The sequence below is a fragment of the Empidonax traillii genome, unplaced genomic scaffold, assembly GCF_003031625.1.
Source record: "Empidonax traillii isolate 1590-97213 ecotype Southwest subspecies unplaced genomic scaffold, ASM303162v1 scaffold73:size1297144, whole genome shotgun sequence".
Lineage (NCBI taxonomy): Eukaryota > Metazoa > Chordata > Aves > Passeriformes > Tyrannidae > Empidonax > Empidonax traillii.
In genome coordinates, this window is record NW_020955266.1 from 466,415 (window position 1) to 487,104 (window position 20,690).

The 20,690-nt window shown below is 40.6% G+C and overlaps 1 protein-coding gene across 1 annotated transcript in view; it reads left to right on the forward strand.

Annotated features, from left to right (window-relative positions):
* The window catches only part of CA10 (carbonic anhydrase 10), a 174,388-nt gene that overhangs the window by 14,025 nt on the left and 139,673 nt on the right, over positions 1-20,690 (forward strand). The gene's annotated exons all lie outside the window — the stretch shown is intronic.

Here is a 20,690-nt window from a genome sequence, read left to right on the forward strand (position 1 = left end):
CCCTTGGAACCTTAATGATTCTGTGAACCCTGGCCTTTAGCTGGCACTCAGGTCTGCCAATGAGTTATTTATAACTACTGGGTAAGGGAGAAATACCCCTCCATTGGAAGGACAGCAGTTTTCACCTGCTTAGCTTGAGTGCAAACTAACAAGCTGCCAGATCCTGTATTTACACAAATCAGCTTAACTCAAAGGAGCTGTTCTAGTTTGCTGGAAAAAGGAGTGACTCCAGGACATGGGTCCTGCAGGTGCAGGTCCTGGCACGTGGCATTTTGGTGAGTTTGACTTTTTGCTGAGAAGTAACATGCCCACTACCTCTGTTAAACTGAATGTTTATTGCATGGTTCTAATCCAGGTTTAAGACTGACTTAAATATTGTAACAGTTGCAAAATAAATATGTAGTCCGCTCATTTTTGGGGATTTGTTTTTTGCAGCAGTCATACACAGAGAACCCCATTATGGATGGTCCATTTTTCTAAAGCTTCTGCCATCTCTTGCACTTTTGGTATTGCTGTTTTTTTCTCAGTTGCTCTTGGAGGCAATATTAACAGATGGTATGCATTGCTCATTAAATCTGCATCTACACCTCTCCAAGGACTGCAAAGATGTTGGGAAACAGACCAAGTTACTGCAGTAAATGCTTAGAAGCTTGGAACTTACTGTGCTATTCATAAGCAGTTTTTTCTTTTGGGGTGTTTTGACCTGTAACTGTAGAGTTATGAATACATTGGTGAAATAGTTATAATTTAGCTAAGTACAGGTATGGGCCACTTTCACACGAATTGGGCAAAATCTCTGTGTTTCTTTCCTAGTAGCTGTAGTTGTGCTTTGGTGGTATCATAGTCAACAGCTCTTCCCTTTTATATTTTAATGCTGGACGTGAAACCTTTATTTTTTTTTAACGCCTGATGTCCCACCTCCATTTACATGTGTCACCTTTCCTTTTCCCTGAGATCCCTTTCTCTGTAATGTTCATCTTTTCTCTGTGTCCTGTCTGCAGTGATGGCACTTCCAGTAGATGAAATATAGAGATGTCACTTTTAGGCTTTCTCCCCCTGAACGTTCCTTTGCTGAAGAGGCAGAGCTCTGATGTGTGAGTCAAAGGGGCATCGTGCCAGTGTGGGATTTGCTTTCCTTATGTTTCAGATTGGTGGTGAGAGATGCAGAAATCCAACGAGCAGATAAGAATTCTCATTTCAGGCCTCTTTATTACTCTGATTTGGAACTGATGGGATCTGACTGGCAATCCCAAACACATCAATGTAACCAGAAATAGGGTGCTCCCTTCTTGTTTCTCTTAAGCTTTTCTTTTCTTTAGCAAAGCATTGGATCAGAAAGGTTAAGCTGTTGTTGATTCCATGGTTCATGGAAAGTTAGGATTTAGTTGACATTTCTTTCATAGTTGACCTGTGTTAAGGAAGATGAAAAGTGGATAGTACATTAAGTGCAAGTGAGATGTACCCCTACCACTTTTACAGAAAGAAAAAAACCCCTCTGTGTTTGAGCTGGCCTAAATGGGCACAGCAAGAAGTAAAAACTCAGAAATCTCTCCTAGTATTTTGTGTTTGTGTTCATGGTTTTCTCTGGGCTGAGGATATTTCATATTCTGAAAGCAAAGTCTAACTAAAAAAGGGTATTTAAAATTAATTGGTTTCAATAAAGGGCTGCAAAATGCTGTGTAGGCACTCATAGCATGACATTAACCTGGTTTGTATTAATTTAGTTTGTTTATTTGGAAGAGGCTGAAGTGAATCCAATAAACCCAGTCTAAATTTAGCCCATACAATTTCTGAGCATAGACAAGATCATCCACCTTATATGCACATTTTTTCCTTGCATTTTACAATAGGCAAATATTATACTCATGGAGATTTGCAAAATGAAGGGCCAGTATAAAGTAGCATCAAGAAAATAAGAGATTTTTTTCAGTTTCCCAGCTTAAGAAAATGAAGAGTGGAACAATCAAGAGAGGGACAAAATGCTCTTTCAGTAATCTCCCAAAGCATGACAATATGCCATTGTGTTAATTATCTACATGCCACTGATACTGTATTTGCCAGGAGCACAGTAGGATTGATCCTGATCCACAAAGGCGCAAGATAGTAAATTTATCAGTGCTCCATAATTTGAAGTAGTAAAAATGACAACTGAAGCTGCTCCACTGAGTAACTGGAAGACTTGAGCAGTGCTTAGTTCTCCTGGGAGTCCTGCTTCTGACCTCGTTAAAACTGCTGAAGTTTTCACCACTAACTTCTACTCTACAGAAATCAGATTGTAGGGGCAGCAAATGACTTTCACCTAAGATATTTCAAAGCTTAGGCAGTTGGAGGTTATTCACTTTCGATCCTCTGTCACTGCTTGCACCTGTTCCTTAGTTCTGAGTTAGGAGGGAAAAGGGGCATGAGTAGATCAGTGAGGGATGCACCTTACTGAGAACCAAAGAGTACTTGGTTGTGAGGGTGGGAATAAAAGAAGAGTGAAGGAACAGATAAAAGAATAAGGATATAAACTAATGGAGAGGATGCTGGCAATGGAGGACAGCACTGAGATTGGGTGTCTCATTGTGAACTTTGGCAGAAACAAAGGAGAAAGGGCATTGAGGACAGTCCACTTTCCTTCTGGTTCTGCTCCTAAATAGGAATTGAGTTGGTAGCTCCCATGGGAACCAGGCAATCTCTTTGTCTGGAGAGTCACAGAGATACAGAGATCTTGGCTTTCTAGTCATCAAATCTCCATTATTTTTTTCAAGCCCTTAACATAGTGCACAGAAACTGTCAGAATCCTTGAAGACAAAATTGTTAATAGCTTACATGCTGAAGTTCTCCACTATGTAGCTGTTGACCTTTGAGGAGTCTGACTGCTTACTGAGATTATTTCATTAGTATTTGCACATTGACTTCCTGCCAAAAAGTCAATCTGCTTTTCCTTTGCATGGTTTTGTTATTTTGAAGGTCTTCAGCTGTGGAACGAAATCCACTATGTAACAAAGAGCTGGCAGAGTTGGAAGCTTTCCAGGAAAAGCCTTCCCAGGTTGAACTCTGGTGATGCTGAAATATTACAAGTGTTTTATGTGGCCTCCTTTCCCTTGTGCCTTACCCAACATAGCTGTTCCTGAAGAAAGGCAACAGTTAGTTTTAGTTCCCACTGCCCTCGAGAGAATCTTCTACTTGTTACCTACAGTATGGAATTTATTTGAACTTGGGATTTGGACTTTGCTTTTTTCTTTTATCAACCTCGAAACAGGTTGGGGTTTTTTTTTTAAAGATGTCTATGATGAGCTTAATGATCCCCCTCATAGAGTTGTTTAATTATGATACTAATGACAGTATGGATCTCATGTCGTATTTAGTTGCTCAGCATTTCTGCCTTGTTGAAGACACTTATACAAGGTGTCTAAAATAACATGTAAAGTCACAATGAACAAAGGCTATTTCAGAAAGGGCTGATTTGAAAGCAGATTTACTACTAGTGGCCACCAGGAAAATGTCAATTCAGTTCTGATACAGAATCAAAAAGGAATAAAAAAGAGGTACTTGCCCCTGATTTCCTCCCCAAACCAAAGGGAAGGTCAAAATGTCACCTCGAAGATTAGGATGGAGGTGGCAACTTCCCATAAGCAGTTAAAGATGTCTGAACCATGAATGTCCTATTTATTGAGCCTACAGGGCTGAGATCAATTTTTTTATGCTAGACAGAAATTGATGATCCTGTCAAATACTTGGAGCCTGGAGGACAAAGGTATGTTTTATAACTTATCATTAGACTCCGAGTTCCATCCTTTAGTACATTGGCAAGGCCTGCATTTCACAGGGGATACACTAAAGTAATTCTCATGTTCCAGTCCAGTGGAGTAAACAAACAGCTGCATTCTGCACATGCTGCAGATTCAGGATCAGCTTCAAGGAGAGCCCAATTAGAAGCATATGAAGGCAGCCTGGGCTCTCTCCCTGGGATAGGGAATGCATGGCTAGGGGTATTCATCTAATGCCTGACAGGATGGAGCTCTCCTCCTAATTGGAGCTTTTGGATGCTACTACAACCCAGATGATGTTCTGCCCACTCAGTCAGCACAGCTCCACTGATCTTACTAAATATACATCTGGCTCTAGGCTGTGTCTTCCTAGAGGAGAGGGCTGTGGGCCTTTATTATTATTGTCAGTTATTTCCAGGTTAATACAGTGGAACCTCTGGCTCAGGAGATTCCTAAACCTCTAGCTGTAATGGCTGGCAGCTTTTAGATGAAGGATCTGTCTTTCCTGCCTGTTTTTTGTATTCTTTCTTCTAACACTTTTGCTGCTTAGTGTTGCTGCAGATCAACAATTCCCAAACTTGTTTGCACCTGCATCCAGGGTATGGGATAATGGGAGATGGAGCAATTTTGAGAATACTTGGCCAGAGGAGGGAGAAGAGTGTGAAAGAGCTGGAACAAGAAGTGTTCGTGGGTGTCCCAGGAGCTTAGAGCTTCACCACTGCTTTGCCATCTTTCCCCACTGGGATTACTTTCTTTCAGGACCTTTGCTAAAAAGCAGCTCAGCTCTTTTTCCTGTGTCCCCTGGTTCTGTCCTCGCTGAGTGCAGTGCCCGTCCCTTTCTTCAAGTTTCTTTTTACTGCTGCAATTGCTGATCTCTGTGCTGACCTCCCCAGGAACATCCCCTCTCCCACCCCCAGAAGCTCTTCCCTAACCCACTCTTAAAGGCAGCACTCCCATCTCATGGACTGCGTTCTTCCCTGGTTGTTTGATCTGACCTGCTGTTGTTCTTTCGCATGAGTTACGTTCCCATCTCTCATGGTTGCAAATATTATGCCCACAGATGTACACCCCATCACACACAGACACAGATTTGCATATGTAAGCGTGACAAAAACGGGAGTCAGCATCTGAGAGAAACAGATTTCCTTGGTAAGCTCAAAATAAGATCCAAAGCCTACGCCTTAGCAAGTGAAGGGCCTTGGGCTGGGTTTTGGTGTCTGCTGTAAGTGGGACTCGCTGGCTGGGTTGGGTGAAGGCAGCTGTGCTGGGTGTTGGGTGGGGAGACAAGCAGAGAGTTGGTGTGGAGGAGATTGTGCCCAAATGAGAAGCTGTGGAACAGTGGAAGCAAAGAGAGAAGGGGGAGAAAAATCAATCTGAGAGCCAGTTAGGTGTGGGGAAAAGAGAGGAAGGATCTAATCTTGTCATCGCTTTGGTAGGCACTAAATTATGCTTTTTGTTAGATTATTTATTTATTTATTTTAGTTTTATTTAAAAATTAGAGGAGAAGCAAGAACAATTCATACACATTCACAATTTAAAGTTATCTTAACAGTTCAGAAATGCCAGTGCAATGGTTGTGTGAGAAAAGGCACCAATTTAGCACATTCTTGTTTTATTGCAGAGGTTGTGGGATGCAGTGACTAAAGGAAGGGATTGCAGGAAGAGTAAAAGATAGTCACAAAGGATTTTAAGGGTTATCTAGAGAATAGAATTTTATCACTGTCTCTGCCAGAATTTGTGTTGCTTGGCAACACACTTATAATCAAACTTTTCAAGGGTGGCCACTTATTGTGTGTTCCTTGTTTCCTCTGAGGCCTGATTTGCAGAAGTCCTGAGCAGTTACAGCTGAAACAGGTCAATGGGAGAAATATTTTCTATGTATCAAATGATCTGCAAGTCTAAATACTGTAAAAAAAAAAATACTGGGGCTATCAACTGGCTAAAAACCGTAGAGAATATCTTTTTCTGACTCTGGCATTCATTTGCACGTTTGTAGAAAAGGGACACAACCTCTTCGGGAATGCTCAGAAATCAAACATTTTGGGAGTTTGAATCATGCAAAAATCCATGCTACTTCTACCTCGAAGTGCCAGGAGGTCTGGCTGACATGGCCTTTCATGGCACTGTGTGGTTGACTTCAACTAATGAGCCCTTGAGCCCCTTCTCTGTAGCTCAGTCCTGAGGGCTTGGGTGGGGAAAAACACCGTACTCAAACAGCCATATTAAGGAAAGCATAAAGCAAACCCAGTTCCCTCCTTTTACCCAGTTTTTCTACTTCCAAGTGCCAGCCACCTGAATTTCTGCCAGCTTATCTGACCCAAGAACCATTAGCTTCTTACTTCATTATCAGGTGCTGATCGGGGTTCAGATCATGGTCTGTTGACCGTTGTGGATTTGACCAGACTGAGTGGAGGAGAAAGAAAATCAGACCCTTTACAAGACAGCTTTTGCTACCCTGCACAGCCAGAGATATCACAGCTTTGTCCTGGCAGCAAGTACTCTTGTTCACTCTGGCTTAGAATGAAGTTTGGAGACCTTTTCCAATCCTAAAGCCCAGACAGGTTGTTTTTGAGGGGAAAGAGAAAACACTGACATTCATCTTAGTTTTGTCATGTTTCTGTAGGATAACAGTAATGTGACTGTGGGCCATATGTAATGAGGTGGCTGCCTTCATCCAGCCCCTGAAGTGCTGCTTAATCTGTATATTGAGGATCATAGACCATCTACCTCTTCTAAAGCATGGAGGAGTATTAAAGAATTTCTATATTAGCCTTTTATAAAAGGATACCAGCATGTGTAGGAGGTAAGTAAAACATGTCATCTTTTAATCCATTAGGAGTGCCTGTGTGTGGTTCTTAATTCAAAGCCTAGAGAAATGTAAGCTATTAAAACAGTAGTTTCTATTTCTATAGGACCTTTTACTCCAATATCCCAAAATGTTTTCCACTCCTTGTTACAGAGAAATAAAGAGATGCTGCTGCTCAGTGTGTACAAACCTCTTTGGGGAGGTCAGAGATGGTTGACTTATAGTTCACTGCCAAATCAGAATAGCCGAGTTTTGCACTGCATTTCGCAGAGATAATTGCCCAGACAAACTATAAAGTAATGAAAAAGCTGCCTTGAGGGTCTTGAGGCTTCCAGGTCCAAATCTTGTATCATTCTTAGTGTAGATTTATGTGAGGCAGGGCAGCTTACAGCTGGTTGATACTTGAAGCTGAAATAGGGTAAATGATGACAGTTTTTATTATGTTAGTTAAACCCAGTGCAAATGTCTGTGTTAACATTTCAAGTGGATTCTGACCTCATTTATGTTGATTTATGGTTGAAATTGTGTTTACAAGTTGTGACACTAACCCAGCTAATACTGTACTAATTTCTATTGACTGACTTCACATGAATTGATGGAGCCTCTGGGTCTGCAGGCAAGACTTTGACTTCGTTGGGAAACAGAGCCATGGAGAAGGATGCTGATGAATAGATGATGAATAATACAAAATGCTTGTTTAGGATGATAATTATGCTAAGAAAATAGGCCCTTGTGTGTCCCTGATGTCACTTACTACTGTCAACCACAATTCACCACAACACCAGTGCACATGAAACCACACTAAATTCAAGAATGTGGCTGAATGCAGATGGAAGGAAAGTAGTGCTATTATTTAAGCAGTAATTTGGAGTTTAGGGTTAACTTAGTTTCCTTAGTTAGCTTGTCTTTAGCATTTCTGTGTTCCTTTCTGATACGTGTTCAAGGAAGAGGGGAAAGATTGGCACTTGAGATGGGAGGTGACAGGATTTCAGAATTGTTGTGCTTTTTGAGACAGTTAAAATTTGATGAGCTTCTGGATCACCTTGACATTTACTCAAATCACAGCACTGTTATCTGTGGGTTCCTGCTGTGTTTAATAGCAACAGAAGGGGTAATGCCTAACATTTTAATGTGTGCTTAGCCTCTGATCTGTGACAGGTCTATAATTGTGTGCTGAGAATTCTTTGAAGATGTCTGATGAAAAGTGATTAGTGATCACTTTTAGATTATCGACTTAATTTCCAAAATGGAATGTCTGGTCTTTCGGGGGTTTTTTGTTTTAATACTCAGTAATGCAGCTTGATGGTCCACAAAACGTTTTGTTTCTTTGTTTGTTTTCAAAATAGCTATCAAAAAATTAAAGGAAAGGATATGTTGACATCCCTATATCCTTGTGTGGTAGAGTTTGCTAAATGCCATTCATGCCAAAGTGTCATTTTACTCATGCCAAATTCACCGAAAAGTTCTGCAGTTGGATAAATTAAATGCCCTCCAAAGAAGAAAAAGTGTTCTTTTACTATGAGCTATTTCTGGGATAGGGGAGAGGAAGGGTGTAGATCTCTCTTCCACTCAAATCCAATCCACTGTTATCCCTACAAAGAGTATTAGAATAAATATTGCCCTATAACTGCTAGGATAAACAGTGAGAGTTATTGGATTGCCATTGAAGAAAAGCATATTTTAACAAAGCATAAACCCAGAATTTATTAATTTTGCATAGTCTTCTGGTTCTCTGGGAGTAACCAAACCTTACTTACTTCCTTAATACCCTAAGTGGTTTTGTTTACTATCCTGACATCTCCCACATGCTCAGGCTGATTTTTAATGGCAGAAAATAATAAGAAGAAATGGTGAATATTTGTAAAGTAAATATTGTCACCATGGGTCAACCTGCTGCTGGAATAGCCCCACATTTAACCAGCTGAGCTGTGCAGCAGCAGTACAAGCCCAGTGCTACAATCCTCATCTCTTCTTCAACACAACTCAGGGTTGCAGTTTGGAAAAGCTCAGTTAAAGGAATCCTGACTCAAAAAGAGAAACTGTGATACAGATGGGTCACAAAATCCCTCGTGTTTGTTCTGGAACGATAGTCAGTGAGTGTTTGAAGTCATCAGGAGAATTCCTATCAGTTTGAATGTTTCAGAATGCTCCTGGTGTAAGCTGCCACGAGAGCACCATTTATCAAAATGTCTTGTTTTTGCAGAGTGCTGTGTCAGTCTTGTTAAATCTTATTAATCATCACTTGTACAAGAAAACTCTGAGTTGCATGGACTGCTGGCATTAGTGAGAGTTACAGACTCCAGCTCCTTATTCTGTACCAATAAGAAGACCATAAACAATTTGAGAACCATGAGGGGAAGCGGTGAACACACAGAAAGGATTTGGCCAGGGGTCTGAAGGTCAGCAGAATTTTGAAGCAGGTTAAACTGCTTGTCCTCCAGCTAAATAATGGGGTCTCCCAAGTGACCTGTATTTTCTACTGTTCCCAGCACATGACCTCTACAGCGTTTTGGGGCTGCAAAAATGACAGAAGAAAAAAATAAAATAAATAAGAGCAGTCTTATCAACATATTGTTGCACAAAGTTGTGTTGGGGAAGAAACAAACAGATGCCACGTACACAGTACCATAAGGGTTTAAGAAAACATGATTCCTTTTAGGTACGTGGCTGGATCAACTCCAAGCATGTGTGGAAGTGTGGGGATCAGTCTGACTAGTGGAAAGTAAGTTGGCATCTTCTGGTACTGAGCTTAGTTTCCTGTGCAGCTGAGTGAAAACCTGGCATTGTCACCTGCCATTTGCAGTGAAACTGGGCTGGTACAAGGTTGAAAAGTGGATAAAGGGCCCCAGTGTAAGATCCTTTCCATGCATCCACTTTTGTCATCCAGTTTTGACCCTCAGCATCTGTCTAACTGAGCTCAAAATCAAGTTTACAGAGTCAGTAGTATTGTTCCTTGCGTAATTATATGGTCACCCAGGCAGAGAGAGTGGGCTGTGCTTTGTGTGCATTATTCATCAGCCCTCATTGGGTTTCCCTCATGGTTACTGTAGAGTTTCATGAACAGGCATTAATGCCAAAGGGAGAACTAAAAGGAATTCAGTCAGTTTCTCATGACAATTTTAATGTCTGTGAGACTAATGCTAAACTTACTTAATTTGTTTTGGCGCAAGTAATTGTTTGCTTTAGATTAACTCCAATATTCCAAATATTTTTTAGAACTGCTGGTCCCCTCACTAGTTTTCCTGGCATTCAGGAGGTTATTTCAAGTAGACTTGAGAGTTTATAGGCTGGCTGAGATTCTGTGCATAAAATTCAGTATATTCCAGTTGGAAGATCAAAGAACTGGAAGTAACTTACTTCCTACAGAGTCAGACTTCTCCCATCAGTGTCATCACTGACTTCTGCTTGTCTTTTCCCCCCCTTTCCTTCTCTACTTGTGCTTTTCAGCATCCAGATACAGAGCAGATCTGATATCTGATGCTGCAGCCATGGAGCCACGTTAGCCTGGTGCTGAGACCCAGAGCAGTCTGTATCTGCTTGGAGATAGATACAGGTATAGATATATTATATACAGGGAGAGAGATAATGTCACATCTGACTGCAGGCAAATCATGGTAAAGAAAGTGGCCAGTCAGTTGCCAGCAGGGTGTGGTTGATACTCCCCTTTCAGCACTGCAGATGTTCTAGGAGGGCAGTCTGGTTGGCCAGGCCTTTTTCATCTGTGCCTGCATACCTAAATCCAGGGCTTGAGTGGGAAAGGCTGAAATACAGGGAAGGAGGGAGGTACAGGAGGTGCTGTGTTTATGAAATAGATCTATGGATCTGCATATCCCGCTGTTCCGTGTTCCCATCTCCAGTGCTCAGCATGTGTGGAAGAATTGCATTGTGGTGGTGTTTTTGAAGTTGAAGATCTATTCATATCAATAGAGGGACAACTGTTTTGGTGTTTCCATAATTTAAATGGTGTAGGCAATGAGTATTATTGATGGACTGGTATGAGAAACCTCGGTAACAGGTGCAATGCTCTCTGGATTTCAGAGGACACTGGAAACTACCAGGTGTCTCTGCTTTAGATATGGCAGGTTAATAAGAAAGGAAACACATATATTTGAATTTCTGACTTCTATTTCCAGTTCTGAGTTGGTTTTGCCCTCACTAAAAAATAATTCTTTCCTGTTGCTACTGGCAAGAGTAATATACTGTCTGAAACTTCTGTGGATTTTGACTTGGAAGAAACAAGGACCATAGATGAGAAGAAGGAAAGCCCTTGCAGTGACATATTGTGAAATCTTTGCAGTGACATATTTCTTCTTACAGTTTCCTTGACGTAGATACATTTTTTAAATTACTACCTTTGGTGGCTTTTTTTTAATTTTTCCTTCATCTCTATCCAAAGTCTCGTCTCTCAAAGGACAGGAAGAGCAAGCTATAAATAACAGATACCTAAATTGAAGGTGTTTTGTTGTTTTTCTACCTGGGATTTCTGCATCAATAATTTAGAAAGTGATTAAAATTCTTTGCAAAATGAAGCAGCTATGTGCATCACAGCCAGCGTGAAATACCTTCCATCTTAACTTCAAAACTAAACAAGAGAGAGAAAAGAAGCACATCCACATCACTGCTTTTGACTCATGGCTAAAGAGGCTGAGAAGGATTAATTGGGGACACCTTTGCAAGGACCAAGAAGCCAAGAAATGTAGTTGGGTTCAGAAGGATTAACTGCACTCTACAATCATCCAAGGTGGACAAAGCTGTGTTATTTCTAGTCAAGAATATTGTTGGTTGGGGTTGGAATAAGAGAATAACTGCATCAGAGTGCCAAAGTAGCACTGCTGTCTCAGGAATCAGTCCAGAGAGGGGGAAGGGAATAATTTCTTCCAGGATCAGTGGATAAACACAACTATGGACAGATGGATGATAGAAGTAATCTCTGAGGGATACTCCAGAGAAATGCAGGGAAGCAAAAATGGTGGGGGGAGAGGTATGGAGAAAGATTTGTCTCCTGGAAAGGCTGGGAATATGACAAAGTAAAAATAAATTTAAAAGTTCTTTTCATCTGACAAGTGGGATAAACAAGCAACGCCTCCAAACTGGTAACGTATTTAGGAATATCTTTTGAACATAGTCTAAAATAAAGCACCAAAAGCTGTATGTTCAGGTATTTGCTGTGGCTGCCATCACTGTAGTAGCTAAGCAGTAATAAATGAATTGGGATGTTGATATAATACAACATGGCTGGCAACTGAGATGAACAAAACATGCTCTTTTCCTATCAGTCTCGTCTTATCCTGGCAGCTGTTCTAACTAGAATGACCTTTTCCTCTTGCTGCTCCTCAGTTCCTTCACTACAGTTCAATTTTTCCATAATGATTTCCCACCTCTAATTTTAGAGGGCCAAAAATAAGCTGCTCTTCCCTTTTTCCCAGGTCTGGATAAGCTTTAACCCTAATACTGATGGTTACATGGAATAAACAGGTAGTAGTGAAATGTGTACTCTATTTACAGGGATTGCTCCTCTTTAGGTTACAGGGTGGTAGATTGGTTGAGGAGTTGATAAGACTCCTTAATTTTCTTCTCTACTCTCCTAAACTGCCTCTTGTGTTGTAAATTACATTTATGCAAAGTAAGTTAAGGCTGGTGATACACAATGTTGAAGTTTGGTTTGTGGCCAGTTTAATACAAGTGGGATTCTGAGCTTGCACTTGGTTTTAGTAAGTGATTTTGGGGTCATAAGTGATGTAGTGAGGAAGTATAACAGCATTTACAACCTGGGATAGCTTTGTATGATGCAGGTCCAGAGTCTCTACTTGATTTTTGGGGACTCTAAGAATTATTTCTTTTTGGGAGATGCTCTAACTTCTCCCAATTATCTCAGAAGCAAATATCCTTGATTAGTTCTTTTTTCTTGCCTCCAGCAACCTACACTTATTTTTCACAGTTTTTCCGGGAATGTGAGTGAAGGAAATGTTTATAAAACCCCTGTATTGTTAACATGGACCTTGGAAATATAGCCCGTGGCATCTCGTTCTTTGGTAGCACACAGAAACAAAGCTGGTGATGCTAACCCTTTCTGGCAGCTTAAGAGGAATTTAAGTTCATTGCTATTCAAGATTCTTCTATACTTGCCATGTACAGTAATGGCAATAAGCATAAACTGGGCCCTCTTGAAAATCTGCATGATGTACTGATGTTATTTTGAGCAAGTCAAGATCTCTTTAGTCTGAAACAATAATTCATGTTGAAAAACACATCATTTGTTAACACAAATCTTGTTAACACCACTGAAAGTACTGCTGCTTACTGGAAGAGAGGCTGTCACTTACCAATTCAGAAAAATTAGCTACAAAGTTGGCTTTTTTTCCCCTGTTCTGTTAAGAAATGTCTGGTAAGTGAGAACCAACTCTTGCTAGAAATAGCTGCAGTGGTGATGGTGAAGAGCAATTGCAATACAGTCACATTATGATGGGTTCAATTTTCTGTCATGATACCACTACCTGAAATGGATCCATATCTTGGCTTATCCTCTGGCACTGGATTTCTTCCTGATGTTATTATATGGGCAGAAAAACACTTTTTTGACTTTGTGATCTCAGAAAGTGCCAGGACATAAAGTTAAAGTGCTGAGGATTTAGGTGGCCCAGTGAGCTGTGAGATGATCTGGATTAGTGCCCTGCCTGCCAACCCCAGGGTGCCTGGAAATCTAGGACTCTGAATCCAATTCAGCATGATCAGAATAATTTTGCCTCCCCTTTGCCATCAGCTTTTGAAGGATGGTGGTGTTTGTCAGGGTTGCTTTTGTTTCTGTGTAGCTGCGTCAGCTTGGAGAAAAGGACCCTCCTGTGCATCCTTTTGCGTTGACTGGAGTTGGAGTCAGGTACATGCAAGACCTCCAGACTGCCTCTCCTAGTTCTGCTGAGTTCTCAAGGGCACCTTTTCCTCTTTTTCAGTTATGGCCCTTTGTCAAGACCGTGGAAAATGCTCATAATGGTCTTGCTTAAGCATTTTGAATTCTCTGTGTAGGATATAGCTCTGAAATTCTTCCATGTCACATTCCGGACTAAAAGTCTTAGTGTGCTGTAGAATTCCATGGAATTTGGAGCTGCTGTGTATTTTATGGGATCAATCACCTAATACTGATGCCATGCCATTATTCCTGTGGTTAATTGGAAGACCTTGATTTCTATCCCTTGAGTTTGCCTGAGCTGAATGTTTAAATTCGGAACATGGCTCTCTCATGAGAAGACTGATGAAGAAATAATTTCTCTTTCCTGAAGCCAGAGATCTGAGCAAAGAAAAAAAAAAAACGTGCCTGTGGCAGCTAACAGGACAGTCCCAAACTGTTTGTGCTACTCCTGATTGGAAACTTCGTGTTTAGAGAGTACACAGAGCAACTGGGGTCAGAAACCTGATGAGAAGTCAATATCACATGTGCTCCTCAGGAAGGAACTTCGTGGTTTCCTTTTAGAGGAAACCCTATTAATTTAGCATTAATAATGTATTGAACTTTTAAGGCTCCAGGATATTGAGGCCATTTCTCTGAATTTGCTGAGTGTCCCCAAACCACATTGAAATTGATGGGAGTGGAGGGCACGCAGTGCGATGGAAGGAGCTGTTTTGAAGTTAATATCACAGGATATCTTGCTGCTCCTTACTGCATTATTTTATAAAGCTCCTCAGACTTTAGATCTAGGCATAATTAAACAGCTCATTGGAAAGAGTAGGCTGCTGTGTGTGCTGATGCTCCCATAAGAGACTCTCTGGGAAACACCAAATTGTATTAATATGGTTTAGGGCCCCTGAAACCCTAAACATGCCACCAGTGACTGAGATGAAAGGTGCTTGAGTCTCTGGTGTCAGAATTTCCCACCCTATGTTCTGATTGCTGCAATACAGCTGTATTTTCCCCCTGCATTAATTAAATTGCTTTGATTTTATACAGTACTTTAGCTTTGATGGAATTTTGACTCTTGTGCCGTGGAAGGAAGAGAACAATACCTCATTCAAAAGTAATATGTGAACCCCTCTGAGGAAGCAGAGGCTTTGTATCCCTAGTTGATAGTGTCTGTAGGTGGAACCTTTACTATTCTTTCATTTAAAGCTGCTCAGCTTTCCCAGACAGCAGAAAAAACTACATGGAAGTTCCCTGTCTCTCAGTTGTTTCAGAAATGAAGAAATGACCAAAAAAAAAGGTATTATTTTAAAAACTGAAGCAAATAACATTCAGTATAACACTACCCTAGCGTTCCAGCCAAGCTAGCCAAAAAGTACTTGGAGAGGGCAAACTCTCTTTTACATTATGTGATCTAACTCTTGTACATGTGTGTTAGTCACATCAAGGGACAGCAGCTTTATAGAGACATTTGGTGTTCTACAAATTGAGTTAGGAACAGTTTTGTGTCCAGTTGGGTGCAGTGATTATGAAGTAATTCACGCTGCAGTGCGACCCATCATGTATACTGGTGTATTTATGTGCTCGGGGAAGGAGGAGTCAAATTGGTTTCAACTTTTTCTGACTAAGCTTCAGATACAGCCTGTGCTTTAATTCATTTATATTAGAACTTACATAACAGTTACATGATTGGGCATATAAGATTTATGGGAAAAAGTGCTTGTTACAAGTTGTCACCCACCACCCAAACCCATATTGATACAACTCCCTTAAACAGCCTGATAGAGCTTGTTCATCTTGTTTTCTTCATCATCTTTATTGGGAATGATTCCTGCTTACACAGGAGCTTATCTGAATGGTTTTGATAGCATTCAGAGGTCAGAAGGCAAGGAAGTTGGTGAATAGTTATATTTCTACCCTCCTCAAAAGCCAGCCACTCAGGGTTAGTAGCTGCAGCAGTTGGCTGTGTTGTAATGTTGCCTCACGTTGTCGCTGCTCCCTGTCCATATGAGCCTGCTTGTATGAAATCTCACCCTTTGGCCAAGGCTTGTAATTGGAATCTTATCAGAAAACAGAATCACAGTAAATAGAAAATGCACAAAACAGTCAAGTCTCTGTGCCACAGCAGAGTTCCCATGGTAGTGCCTTACTTTTGCCCTCAGATGCGATAAAATCAGGTCACATCCATTTTCCTTGTGTTGAATACTGCTTGGAATTCACAGCAGCAGTGAGAGCTTTTGCACATGGGAATGGGGGGGAGAAGGATTTATGGAATTGGAAAGTATTAACTTAACGAAAGAGCATTTGCATGTTTTCTGAGCAAAACGTTATCCAAAAAAAAAAAAAAAGAGGAAAAAATCTGGCATAGCTGATGAAAGCATTTTATTTATTGATCCCCTTATAATCCTTTGTTTTCTTTTTCCTCCCTCATCGTATGGTGATGCATACAATGCATTCCTAAGCAGGCCAACCTTTCTTGTCCTGTAGCTATTCATTTATAAATGGTGCTTTATGTAGTGCCTCAAGTGTGTGTTGTTAGGGTCTTTTAATATAAAAAGGCTGCATAAAGACATCCGAAATAACAGCTGCAATTATGTACAGACTTGTTTTAAACAAACTAAATATTAATTACAGAGGGCTGAATCTTGAGCTAATTGCATCTGCTTAGTTCCCCTGCTGTCAGGTCCACTTTGTACATGTGTATTCCACTTGCTTTAAGAGGCATTTGTTGGTGGGAGCCAAAAGCTGGTATTTGTATGAATGAAAGTGTTGAAACTTGTATTTTAGACTGAATAATCCTGTCTCCCATCCAGATTTTAGGCAATCCACCCTTGGGCTTAACAGCGTACGAAATACTCATATGAAATTCAGTAATCATAGCTGATTATATTAATTAAAAATTAGGTACATTACCTTAGATTCTGTATATGGAGTTAGCAAAAATTATTGAAATTTTTCTTTTTTTTTTTTCCTTTTTTTAATGACCTAATGCCTTGCACTAAGTTTAAGATGAAACCAATGTCTCACAGTTGCAGCTGGTTTTCTTTTTTATCTCATAACTATGTAGAAGGGGTAACAGTGATAAAAATGTGATGTACTTAATGCCAAGACAATACTAGTCAGGTTATTAGAAGCAAGACTAAGGTTAAGTAGGAGTGAGTATGCAGAGTGATAATACAGCAATCAGACAAGCTCAGATCAATAAAATTAGGATGCAAAAAGATCTTTTTCCTAGCTGCTGTAAGCCTGGTTCTCCCAGTCTAGCATTTTCCATCCCTGTGAAGTGGCAGTAAAGTGAATGGAGAATTCTGATCTGGCAGGATTCTACTCTTGGCTCATGCCCAGATGTGAATGACATAAATGATGGCATCAGATACAAGCCTTTCTATGTTTCATTTAACTACAGAAAATAAATAAGTGTAGAATGGCTTGTTTATGTCTTGCAAATAAGCATTTTTACTGAGGGGTGTTCTGTATTAGTTACAGCATTTTATGTCATGTCACCGTCAGCATTCTGACAAGGTGAAGACTTAGTCCTGCAAACTGTGTGCAGGTATTCCAGCATCTGCATCGTGTCTGATAAAATGTTACCTGGTCACTGTAAAATGGTTTTACTGACCAAGCAGTAGCTTCTCTTGGAAACATAATGCTACACATTTTAACCTCTAAGCTAGGCAGAGTTAACTGCTGACTTTGTGGGGTATTGGCATCTCTGCTGTTTGCATTCACTGTGCATTTTTTGATCCTGTTTCCCTACACGTGGAAGCCACTGGGAAGCAAGAATGTACAACAGCTTGCAGAATTTAGCCTGTAATTTTGTGCTCTGCAATGAGACATACCCCCAATAATCTGACAGAATGAAAGCAACACGTGGCCTATCAGCCCCAAATAAATATCCTGTCTCCTCCACGGCAGCTGCACTGAAAGAGATCTGACATAATGGTGTTATATCAGCAGAGCTACTAATCTCAGATACCAGTGATTCCAATGCCAAGGGAGAGAATTCTGCACAAATGGAGGTCATTCAATATCCTCCAGCACTTTGGACAAACGTGGCATTTTGGACTGTCGCTGCTGATGGCAGAACACAGTGCTGATCCTAAAAATTGCTGTAGCAGAGCTCCTCGTGCAGGTAATCTGCAGTGTCTGCTCAGATGGGCCTGTTTATTTTGATGCCTTGCAGAAGCAAGAGCCATGCTTTAGGTTTCGGTGGTAAAAGCAGAAGCCTTTGAGGTATCACAAATGAAACTTCTTTTAGACATTTAACCCTCTTCAGGAATACAATATTGCTTTTTAGACCTTTCATCTGCTCATTCCATCAAGGAGCTGCCCAGGAGGAGCTGCAGTGTTGTGGTAGGACCACAGGAGTGTCAGAGGCCACACAAAAAGCCCACGTGGCTCTCTCTGTGCTCCTCGAGTGGCAGAATTGCAATAAGGGGTACAATAGTTTAGCTGGAATCAGAAGATGCTGGGAGAATTTTGCTATTTTCGGTGTCATGAGGTGGCACATATGAAGAATCTTTCTCCTTGGCAACTATTTCTGAGCCATAAGGTTTAACCTGTTTACCCAGGCACGGAGCCACTGTGTCAGATGGGCATTGGTACCCCGATTGCAGAGACCCTGTGTTGTGTGTGCATCAGGTGTAAGTTGTCCCAGATAGGATTCCCAGCAAGGATTGTCCATATGGTTGTTCATTCTAATTTTATATTCCCTTGTTCCACCACTAATCCAGGTATGGGTCTGATTATGTTTCAAAAATAAGGAACAGCTTTTTTTCTCCTTTCATAAGTCCTCTTGCCCTCTTGTGTAACAGAGATCAGAGTAATGGTTGAGGAGAAGTTTTTGGAAGACAAACTTTCCTCCCTGGCCTTACCAGACCTCATCCTTCTGCATTCAGAGAAATGAGAGCTTTCTAAATCTTTTCCCTTTCTAAGTAAAGTCCCTGTAGGCTCCATCAGAGTAAATCTCTGGCACCAAGCTGGATTTCACATGCACAGCTGAGTGGAAATCTGTGTTCAGTCACTCCCTGCACTACTTTACAGGATGTGTTGCCTGAACTGGTATAAAACATTGAGGTTTCAGGGTTCAAGAAAGAGCACAGCACTGGGGATTGTCTCCCTGGCTGCTCCCTCACAGCCACCACCTGCCTTGCCTCTTGATTTCTTCAGTGGCCTGTTTTCTGTAAATGAGCAGTACTGCCAGCACTGCTCCTGCTCTACTTTAGAGATGGCTGGGGTACAACATCTTACTTTGCTTATTGTACTTCGTGTGTTTCATTTTCATGTGAATTGAAGAGATAGGATCTGATATCTGTGCAATGTGCAGAGTGATGCCAGGTCATGCTCTTGTCTAATAGCTGAAGCAACTGCACAGGCATCCAATTACTTAGTACAAAGCTTTGATAATCTAATTTTCTTGCTCATCTCATGCAGTCTGTTCCATACTAATGCAGCAGATTTTAAAAAAATGTCCTAAAATGTCTTATTTTTCCTGCTATTCCTTTTGGAATTAGCTGTATTAAGTATTGGGGTATCACACTGAAGCACAGCTGCAGAGCCAGAGTCTTTTGATTTTGGTTTAATTTAAACTTTGAATAATGGATTATACTTTTCTTCTGGACCTGGAATGTATCATTTAGATTGGCCACAGAGTGGGAAAAAGCAATATATTTTTCAACTGTATATGCCTCAATGAAAGCTGACAGTAAGCTATTGCATTTGAAAATACCCGTCCTCCTCTAAATCTTAACTTACTTTTATCTATATATATACTGTTTTCACCCACTTTTGAAATGCATCTGCCTCTGGTAGGCTGAACCAGCTTTAGCTGTGTATAGGACTGCAAGCTGCACTTTAATGCAATGTAATTTCCTGGGACATTTAAAGTAGAAGAATTATGGCTGTGCTTTGATGGACTCACTTATTAGCATCCTCTCCTATTCTGGAGCATCCCAAAATCTTTGGGGACTTCTGTTGCAGGCTATAGAGGCATAAAACTAAGCGTTGAGATACAAAAAATTGCAGTTCAGACTGGATAGGAATAATATTCTGCTCAGATATTTTGATTGTGGGTTGAGATTTGCCATTTTCCAAATGTTTATGGAGTGCAGTCCAGCACAACAAAGCCTCGCACACTTTGAGTTCTCCAGGCAATGATACAAAAACTAAAATAAGGAAGCAAATGTCATCTGCAAACCATAAAGAGTGCCCAGAGGAACAGTCCATTTTAATATGGCACCACTCAGTTCATGGAACAAGCATCAAGGGCAAATCTGCATCCACACATACCCCATTCCACTGGTGTGTCTGGATTTTGGGAAAAGCAGAGTGTTGGTCTTCCTGTCGGGTTGTTTAATTAACTTCAGCTTGACTTTTGTTTCTGCAGTTTACAGTCAGTTAAATCATAAACACTGTTTTGTAACTGAGAGAACAGTATGTAATGGTCCTCATCTTGTATTCTTTTTAGCCTGAATTTCATAGCCTTGTTATAATTTTTAATGAAAACAACAATTTTTATGATTTTGCTGGAACTTTTCCCAGGGTAATTGTGTCTTTTGTAAATAATATGTGATTTAGAAATGAAACTGCAGCAGAAAGTTGCTAAATCCAGCATCTTCTATAGCTGCATATTTATGTTAAGAAATTCTTGGGCCTACTGCAAGAGATTGAAAGTGTCTTAAAAAGAAGATCCACCCAAAATTTAATTTAATGGTGCACAAGGTAACTGAGCTTTCTGTATCTCAATGAGGGGTGTTCTAAATAGGAACATATCAAGAAAAATACAAGTGAAGGCAGAACATATTTGCATATCAACTCTGCTCCTATGAAGATAACTGCACATTTATCTTTTTCTGTGTATGTGCCCTTTGAAAATATTTCCAACTAATGGAAATTTTACATTTTGACCACAAAATTTGCTCCAATTCCAATTTCCTTCAAGACAAAGAGAAGCAGTGACCTTATTAGCAGTGAACTGACCAATCAAGACCTCTCTGCTCTTGGCTTTTCAGGAATTTAGAGAATTTATTCAGGCTGTGGTTCCATCGGGGACAAACCATATCCAAAGCTTGGCTTTTGTGTTGCTGCAACCTTCAGAATATCGATCAAAGAGGCCTTTTGTTGTGTCACTGCCCTGTGCTGTCAAACACAAGTGTAGAAGAGCTGCATGTCCCACATAGGTACCAGCAGCAGGGTGGCCTGGGGGGGATCAGAAACAGGGGCTCTATTGCAGACAGAAAAGATG